This window comes from Podarcis liolepis (assembly GCF_965112155.1).
Source record: "Podarcis liolepis genome assembly, chromosome: 8".
In the NCBI taxonomy this organism is placed as follows: Eukaryota; Metazoa; Chordata; class Lepidosauria; order Squamata; family Lacertidae; genus Podarcis; species Podarcis liolepis.
In genome coordinates, this window is record NC_139560.1 from 68,366,811 (window position 1) to 68,376,968 (window position 10,158).

General features: G+C 41.8%; 1 long non-coding RNA gene across 1 annotated transcript; it reads right to left on the bottom strand.

Moving 5' to 3' along the window:
* Positions 1-7,177: 7,177 nt before the first annotated feature.
* On the bottom strand, positions 7,178-9,219 carry LOC310714454. The gene is made up of 2 exons (XR_014529785.1): positions 9,076-9,219; positions 7,178-9,013 (listed from the first exon to the last, which is right to left on the bottom strand). It is a non-coding gene; the product is annotated as an uncharacterized lncRNA (long non-coding RNA).
* Between the last annotated feature and the right edge of the window lie 939 nt (positions 9,220-10,158).

Sequence of the window (10,158 nt, forward strand, 5' to 3'; positions counted from 1 at the left end):
CTTACCTTTTACCTTTATATCTATATCTAATAAAATAATTAAGCAGGTGCCTCTTTTTCTCTTTTTATAAGTGGCTCAATCCAGTGGCACTATGCTTGGAATGCGTTCTTTGCTTCTGCAGCAATCCCACAGCTGTGTCTTTTGGGAGTGCACTCAACAAAGACAGGGAATGAGCTGGTGGAGATTCTGGATGAAATGGACCAACTCATAAACAGGAGAAAGAATAGCAATCCTACAGCTGCTAACTTTGTTGGGATGGTATCAATTTATTAGACCAGTGTGTTGATGTAAAGGGAAAATAAATTACAATCCTAACTATCTATTTGATGGCAAACCTACTGAATTCAGTGGGGCTTACTTTCAGGTAAGCAGGTTGCAGCCTACGAGTGCAATCCTATACATGGGTACTGAGAACTAAGTCCCATTGCCTCCAGTGGGACTTTCTTCCTGGTGTAAGTGTGTTAATGCTTATGGCCGAAAAGCTGATTTGGGTCACATGTTGGGCATAGCACAGAAAAACACAGATGCTGGAGTACCAGCACAGCTGGTCTTTCAGGTACATCATTAAAGCCCTTCACTAGTTCAACCTAAAGTGAATTATAGCAGAAGCTGGCAGGACCCTGACGCTGACGCCGCCATCTATCTTAACTAGAAACTGTGGTGCTTGTGACTGATCTGTTCCTTGATTCTGGCCAATATTCCAGAACACCCTGAGTTAAATTCTAAGATACTTCACTGCAGGATGTACACTAGGCTTGGCAGGTCAGAAGTCACTCTGGAAGTAAACACTCTGTGTTTCTATCTATATGCATAGATATACAGTGGTACCTTGGGTTAAGTACTTAATTCGTTCCGGAGGTCCGTTCTTAACCTGAAACTGCTCTTAACCTGAAGCACCACTTTAGCTAATGGGGCCTCCTGCTGCTGCCGCGCCGCCAGAGCACGATTTCTGTTCTCATCCTGAAGCAAAGTTCTTAACACAAGGTACTATTTCTGGGTTAGCGGAGTCTATAACCTGAAGCGTCTGTAACCTGAAGCGGATGTAACCCGGGGTACCACTGTAACTGCTCCTATTTATTTAATAAAATTTATATACCACTTGATTGTTGAAACAAACCTCAAAATGGTTTACAAAAGGATAAAACAATAACTTTATCACTAAACCATTCACAACAATAATTTAAAACATACAGAAAGTTATAACTGCAGTAGAATAGACTAAAGCAAATTAAAACTCACAAAAGTTTCCAAACATCTGGGTGTTAAAGTTTACTGCATACCATGCATTTAAAGCACATGGCTTCCACCAAAGAATCATGGTAGTTAATAGGGTGCTGGGAATTGTAGCTCTGTGACAGGTCAACTATAGTTCCCAGGAGTTTTGGGGAGAGGTCATTTACTTTAAATGTAAAGCAATGTGTGAAGCCCAAATTCTCTTGACTTCTGAAGATGCACACTGCTTATTTCAAAGAGTAAAGACATTTATTTTATTTTATTTATGAAATTTATATACTTCCCTTCCCTGGTTCACAGGATAAAATCGCAATATAAAAACACAGAATGCACAATCAAAATAAAAACAGAAACAACTGAATAACAACCCCCCCAAAAAGAACCCCACATTTAAAAGGGCATTGGGTGACAATTCAACCAAAGACCTGCTTAAAGAGGAACATTTTTGCCTGACGCCTAAAGGTGTATAACAAAGACACCCATCCATCGAGGAGCAGGTGTTGGTTTTCCTGTTACATGGAAGGAAATGCGTCTCCCTACCTACTGACACAAGTCTCACCTCTGGCACTGCTTAAACCCTGGGACGGTTTTAGGAAAAGGTTATAGAAATTCTTGGAGGATCAGACTACCTGCCACTGTCAGAGGCTGTATGCCTCTAAATATGAGTTGCTGGGAATCGCAGGAGAGGACAGTACTGTTGCACCTGGGTCCTGCTTGCAGGTTTCCAACAGGTAACTGGTTGGTCCATGTGAAAACAAGATGCCTAAGTCCACGTTCATGACTTTTGCTCCACCATACTTCAGAGAAGGTGGCTTCTGAAGTGTAGGTGGGTTCCCATGAGGCAAGACACAGTGATAACAGCAAGAACCTTTATCAAACTAACAGAACTGGACAACAGGGGCAAAGCAACCAATTATATACATTTCTGAAGGCTTGAGCCACTCTCACTCCCAACATGATTGGCTGTCTAAACTTCCAAGCTGCGAATCATGACTCAGATTTTAAGAGCCAATGGCAGAGGCCCAAATCCTGAAATGTTCTGTGATTGGCTATCATGTATCGAATCAGAACACAGGGGCTCAGAATCCTTAGTCCAGACTCAAGCTCCGGCAAACACAGACCACTAAATACATAACAGCTTTCCCCCATTTTCTTTATGGGTTGTATCCAACTCAGTCATACTCTCAATGAAATAAATGGACTTACGGTAAACTATTCATGACTCACTTAACTCCATTCCTTTCAGTGAATATGAGATAGGTGGATTCGACCCTTTGCTTCGAGTGGAAGCCATGTTTACACAGCTAGTGCCTTCCCTCTTTTAAACGCCAATCCCCACTACAAGAGCTGTAGTACATCACATAATACCCTTTTTCTTTTTTAGGATCAGCTGACTATCATAGAAGAGTAAGCTGGCCTTGTTCTCTGACTTCCTCTATGCTATTATGACTCAAACAGCATTAAAACTTGAAAGCCTCATTCTTACCTTAGTCATTTGCGAGAGCAAGAAAGACCTGTCAATTACCTTGTTACTTTAGCAGATGATCTAATCATACCTGCTCTGAAAAAAGTCCCAAAGCTGTTTTCACCTCCATTGTATACCATTGCTGCTCTATGTGAATAGCACCCTTATCCAGTTCTGGGCACCACAATTCAAGAAGGACACTGACAAACTGGAACGTGTCCAGAGGAGGGCAACCAAAATGGTCAAAGGCCTGGAAACGATGCCTTATGAGGAACGGCTAAGGGAGCTGGGCATGTTTAGCCTGGAGAAGAGGAGGTTAAGGGGTGATATGATAGCCATGTTCAAATATATAAAAGGATGTCACATAGAGGAGGGAGAAAGGTTGTTTTCTGCTGCTCCAGAGAAGCGGACACGGAGCAATGGATCCAAACTACAAGAAAGAAGATTCTACCTAAACATTAGGAAGAACTTCCTGACAGTAAGAGCTGCTCGACAGTGGAATTTGCTGCCAAGGAGTGTGGTGGAGTCTCCTTTTTTGGAGGTCTTTAAGCAGAGGCTTGACAACCATATGTCAGGAGTGCTCTGATGGTGTTTCTTGCTTGGCAGGGGGTTGGACTCAATGGCCCTTGTGGTCTCTTCCAACTCTATGATTCTATGATTCTATCTTAGGATGAATTAATGTATCTGTGTTACTTACATAAATCGCTTGGAGTGTTCTCCCAAGCCTACATTCCCAGCAAGTTTGCACTCCTATCTCAGCGGCATCTATGCTGGCTTTGTCATGTATACAGAATGGAAGATGGCAGGATCCCCAAGGATGTTGTCTATGGGGAGCTGGCCCACTGATGTCCGCAAATGTGACAACGTCCACCCACCATGTAAGAATCCCTTGCAGACGACCTCAGTGCCTGGAGACAGACAGGCCATGCATCCATAGCAGTGACCAGAGGAGGAATGACCACTGGGAGGAGCGCAGAGGGAAGAAACATCATGGTGCATCTTCAGCAGCAAAAATGGACACCTTCATCTGCCCCATCTTCAACAAAATATGTCTCTCCCTTATTGGTCTCTACAGCCACAGCAGGCGCTGTAACTCTCCAATGGTTTGACCTCACTCCTGAAGGCACATTCCTCCATTGTCTCCCAAGACAGAGGGATGCCAACAAGTCAGATATAAATATTTATTGCAATATGGCAAAGTATAAATATGTAACGTAAAAATAAAGGGGAGGGGGGCTCTTCCATGCCACTTTTGAAAATTGGCTCGACATGTTGCTAAGCGAAACGTCTGCTTTGAATCAAATATCCTTCTAACACTTCTTGGAAGTGTTCCTGCCGCTGAATCCGTGGAAATTTAAATCCATGCAAAACTGAGTAAATAACAAAGAGCATGCTGAGTAATTTTAAAATTTAGAGGCTATGGGAGAAGATGAAAGAAACATTATTTTGCTATTACTGTTTGAACAAGAGAATTTTGTGTGCTTCGAGCTATTTACACATTCCCCTACAATGAAAACTTTGTGTTTATATATAACGGAAGGGCTTATCTCTTCAATATACTTCACCCGCCTTCCTGCAGGTTTGAAATGGAGAAAGGGTTACAGGTTATTCAAATGACAGAGCTCAGGAAACAATAGAGAAGAGAACGAAGACACAACTGTTTTAGCCCTTCATGAGGTTTCCAGTAGCGCAGTTTGTTTTCCACTATCCTCCCCACCCCCTCTTTCCACTCTGACTGCCTCTCCTTAATATCTGCGCAGGGGAAAAAAGAAGCGGCGCGTCTTGCTCATGGTGATAAAAACTCTGCTGTGGCTTTTCTACACAGGGAACCAGTAGGACGTATTCGTTCTTTCGAAAGCAGGAGCAAGCTTGGTGGCTTTTGCTTTTTTTATTATTATTAAAGCCCAATCGACAGGAGCTAAAATGCTACAGGGGGAAATCATCATCATTAACATTTCATCTTAACCTTTACTTACCTGTTCCTGTCATTTTTTTTTTAACAGCCATTTTCACACACCCTTCACTTTATTAACTTTTTGATTCGGAGAGTCGGTAGAAATTACAGGATGAAAATGTATCATTATTCATGGCGCAGAACTTTTCCGACAAAGCTAACAGAAACGGACTGCCTCTTCTGTGCTTTTGTTCTGTGTGAATAAGATGGAATTGAGGTCATTGTTGTCTCTACCCCTCGAATACCCTCCTTCCCCCCCCCAGTGGGTTTCAAAATACTAAAATAAAGCCACAAATGACAGTTAGCCCCAAGGAACCATAAAACAAACGCATACATATATAAAAATGGCTAACAATAGAAGGAATTTATGTTGTCGTAAAATATAACTTATGTTACTGAAATGTCATGGAGCCAACAATGGAGAAAAGCTTTCAAAGCCCCATGTCCGCAGGCAAGAACACCTGCATGAAGGTGGCAAAGCAATCATATTATCTTGAATGGTTAAAGCTCCCGATCAAAGTTCAGAGATGAATGCTGATTCTTATGTGGCCAAAAGGGCAGCATCGATGCCAAGAAGCATCGGGCCTAGCGGAGTCCCAAGGTTTGCAGAAATACAAAGCATCTGTAGAGGAGGACCTTTTCGGAGTGAGCATGCTCAGTGACCACAGAATGCTGACAGATTGTTGGAAGGGGAAATGGAAAACTGGGCAGGTGGAGAAAATGGAATGGAGTGTTGTGGTGGAAAGGATTGCTGACTGCCTGCAACAGGAAAACAGGAGCACTTCAGACTGCGACATTTTGTTGTTGCTCCCATTTGCTCCACCCTATTTCCCACTAATTTTCTTTTTTCCTTTCCTTCTCCTCCTGCGATAAGGCTACATTTTAATATTTTAATGTTTCCATATTTTAATGTTGTATTTTAATTTTGTTTTTAAGTTGTAATCATTCAATTTGTTTTTATTATCGCTAGTAAGCCGCTCTGAGCCCAGCCTTGGCTGGGGAGGGCGGGGTATAAATAAAAATTATTATTATTATTATTATTATTATTATTATTATTATTATTATTAGTGGTCTGATTTAGGCATTGTAGCCAATTTTAACGACAGCAATAACACTTTAAAAAATACTTGGCAGTTCTTGGAATCATAGGATCGTAGAGCTGCAAGGGACCTTGAGGGTCATGTAGTTCAAGCCCCTAGGATGGAGGCATCTCAACTAAACCAACCTCTGCTTACAAACCTCCAAGGAAGGAGAATCCACCACTTCTTGTGGGAGTCTCTTCCACTGTCCAACTGCTTTTATCGTCAGAAGGTTCTTCCTGGTGCTTAGCCGCAATCTCCTTTCTATAGCAACGTTATTTGTTAGGTACTAAGCAAGCAATCTGAATTGTGGGTTAAAGCACAGAACCTAGGATTTGCTGATCAGAAGGTCGGCGGTTCGAATCCCCGCGACGGGGTGAGCTCCCGTTGCTCGCTCCCTGCTCCTGCCTACCTAGCAGTTCGAAAGCATGTCAAAGTGCAAGTAGATAAATAGGTACCACTCCGGCGGGAAGATAAATGGCGTTTCCGTTCGCTGCTCTGGTTTCACCAGAAGCGGCTTAGTCATGCCGGCCACATGACCTGGAAGCTGTCTGCGGACAAAACGCCGGCTCCCTTGGCCTATAGAGCGAGATGAGCGCCGCAACCCCAGAGTCGGCCACGACTGGACCTAATGGTCAGGGGTCCCTTTACCTTTTAAGCAAGCAATCTGAATAAAAAACATTGCTAAAAACAGTAACCTGAGGGAAATGGGGGGTGGCGGCAGAAAAGTCACCTATTACAACATGGAACCAGAGAACTAGGAGGTCTTCCAAGTGTCACCTTTAAAAACCTGGCAAGAGATAACAATGGAAAGTGACAATTGCTATGCAGAGAAACTCCCATTAACCTGAATGGCCTGGGGGGACATCTAGAGCATTTGGATAATTAGGTCACTTTAAATAGAAAGGACTATTAGAAGAGGCTGACTATGTTCACACAAACAGTGTGAAAACAAACAAGCATGTAATTAGATAAACCTAGTTGAAGCTATCTTGAAAGGCTCGGAAATGATGTGCTGGAAACTTTTCTAAAAATGGATGCTCAGCAAAGGCTGCATTCCCAGTCATACTTACTTGAAAGAAAGGGCTTGTGCTCAGGTGAGGTTTGACAAAAAATAAAATAAAATAAAATAAAATAAAATAAAATAAAATAAAATAAAATAAAATAAAATAAAATAAAATAAAATAAAATAAAATAAAATGCTGTGCTGTTGTTTAAGAAAAGCAATTTTTAAAAAAGGAAATAAAAACAAAACACCTTTCCTTGTGACTGATTTTACTTAATGCATTTCTAATCTATCATTTATCATAACGTCCCGAGGCAGGTTACTAAGAGACTTAAAATCCAGTGACGCTTAACTCAAAGGTAATTTAAGTACATGACTAGGCATAGGACAGGAGCCTCCGTGATGTGGGAAGACACAAGTGCAGGCCACTTATACTCAGATTGCCAGAGTGTACAGTTTTAATTTTCCTAAAACAAAATTTCTTGGCTGATAATGACTGGCGTGTTTGCTGTTCTTCACGCCCGCTGTTGAAACATTTCCAGGCCTCTTTCACTGCACCTGTTGTGAAGAGAATTGGCTTCAGTCCAATGACTCAGACTGTACGGGAGATTATAGGTACACACATATATGCAGGTAATAATAACAACAAAGGTAGCAGATTGACTGTGTATAACATTTTCATACTGCAGCTGACAGGTTTGTGTGTGAGCAGAAGGAAGTTGTGTCCTTTCCATGGATATCAGGCAGACATGTTTAAAATGCAGCAAAGGACACATGAAAATAGGGTGCAAGGCAGGGTTGGCCCAAGATGGCACTGCCTTCCCTGCCAGGGAAGAAGGGGTGAGTGAAGATCTATATCATGGAAAAAGGGGGGATCTTGCCACCTGAGGCGGTTGCTTCACTTTGCCTCATGGGTGGGCCGGCCCTGATGGAAGATATGAACAAGGCTGCATTTGCCCCGTGGTACAATTTTGCAGGTTAAAATAAATTGCACACGCCGTGCATGGATAAATAAAGTTTGCCTAGCTGATTATAAATGAAATATTGGATTTTCTTGGAATTCAAAACGCTGGGGCAATTTTGCTGGTGAAAGAAAATAAACGAAAGGGGTTCTGGAGAATTGGGACAGCATGAAGTCATGAATTAAGCTCCTCTAGAAGGGATAGGGGACCATGCGGAACAAACACGCTCTTTATTCCTGCCCAGTAGAAGCCTCTTTTAAAGTCCCTGTTCTGACCTTTCAGAGGAAACTATTCGCACATTTATGATTTATTTCTGCAACCATGTGGACTAGAAGAGTATTCTTCCTTTAAAGAGGGAAGTAAGAGATCCCTGCGATGCCAAATTATTTTTCCATACCAGGTTCAAGATACCCCATCCTTGGTTCTGAATATCAATCTCTCACAAGACTGGAAATGAATAAATACATTGTTTTCTTTATTTTACATTGGTCCCACAGGCGTTTGGGGAGGGGAATTTGGTAGCTTGTACTAACATTGGCACAATGCACAGCAGAGCAGAGCAGCGATTGCCCACAGCTTGTACTTTTTGTACTCTTTCTAAGACAAATGGGCAGTGATTTTCCTTGGAATACTCCGTTTGCAGATTTGCTGCAGTGATTCTTACATGCCCTCAATACAAAGAGAAGAATGGGGGGTATTATAAAGAGAGAGAATGAAGGCAATCAGTGAAAGCATGAATTATGTTGCACAAGAGCACCACAAGTTCCACCAATTGCTAGTGAAACATATTTCTTTACACAAAGTAAAGCGACAGGGCACACAGCGCTGTGTAATTTAAAAGTTTGGTCTAGACACAATTGGCACACATAGCTTAACTATTCACAACCTAAACACCCTGACACACAGTGATTATCTACTTACTGTTAAATTCAAGACAACCACACCTACTTAACTTTGCATGGAGTATACTTGATTTGAACAAGTTCTAGGAGAAATTGAACTCCTGGATTGCTGGTAGTTCAAACTGTTCTATTATACTGGTGTGTTTCCAGACACAAGCCCTATTGGATTAAACAGACAGAGGACAGTGGTCCATTGTCTTACGGCCAGTGAGAGTCCAAACAGAGGCATAAATAAAAACAGCATTTCCAAATTGTTTCTTCACGTTTGTTTCAGGACTTAGGCTGACTACACGTATCACTTGCAGTATCCAAACAGTGCATTGGGCATCTATCCAAAACAGAGGTTCCCAAATTTATTTGGCCCACTGCCCCCTTTTCAGAAAAGAAAATTGCTCAGAGCCCCCCTGGAAAGCTATCTTCTTTAAGCAAACAAACAGAAAGATGCAGTGACAAATTTGTGTCGGCGGGTTTGACCATTGGTCGGTTATATCTGGCATTTTGTGTGTTTATTTGAAAAATAAAGTAACCACGATGACTTTAACTCTATGTTACATCACTAAGCATAATTAAACAACAGATGAAACATGTATGAACGGTTTTTCAAAATTCTCTTCTTTCTTTATGCTTCCCCCAACCCGTTCCCAACCCCCCCAATTACATCTGAGGCTACTACTGCCCCCCTGGATCGTTCCAGTGCCCCCCCCGGGCGGTATCACCCACTTTGGAAAACACTGGTCTAAAAGAAATAGGGAAAATATAGATACCTGGATGATGTTTGAATGATTCTTGAGAAAAGGAAGCTGGGAAAGTTGGTGTCTCAGAGAGCTGTGAAGTTTAGGGTTAATAAAATGCCTAAAATGTTTAAGTTTGACCTTTTGCTGCACTCATAGTAACCAACATTTCTTCAATCCTTTCTTTCTCTTCCTTTCTTCCTAACAATATAATCCTGGGCTGAATTTAGACACATCAAAAAACCGATTCAGTTAAACTCGTTGTAAACTTCATAAAGGGAAAGACCATTGGCAAAAGGTGGGACTCCACAGTGCCATCTGGTGTTATGTTGCATATAAAGCATTTTTTTCTCTACCAATGTAGCTGACTCCCTAAACACAGGAAGGTGATGCTAGTTACACCAGCTTAAGTTAAGCCAACGTGAAGTAGGTCCATTCAGGAAACTCTGGGAAGGGCAAATGGTGTGGGAAGGTTCAGGGTGGCAGGAGAGGTTATATTAATTAATGTTTATTAATATCCTTCCTAACTTGTGCTAGCAAGTTCCTTTTCTTAGCAGAGTTACATTCCCCTTTTTACATGCACAGCAGATAGCTGGTTGCAGGTTCGTGTGAGCCTCTCATTATTATACAAGTCAGTCTGCCTCAGATTGAATTGTACGTTCCTGGTAAGTTCCCTTGAATCCCTCTTAAAAGAATAAAGACACCACAATCGGATTCAAAATCAGTAAAAGAAGTTCAATCACAGTTGGATTCCTGAAGGTAGACTTAGTTACAAATACGTACATGTGGATCTACCCCATATGGGTTAATAATCCCAGTGCTTCTG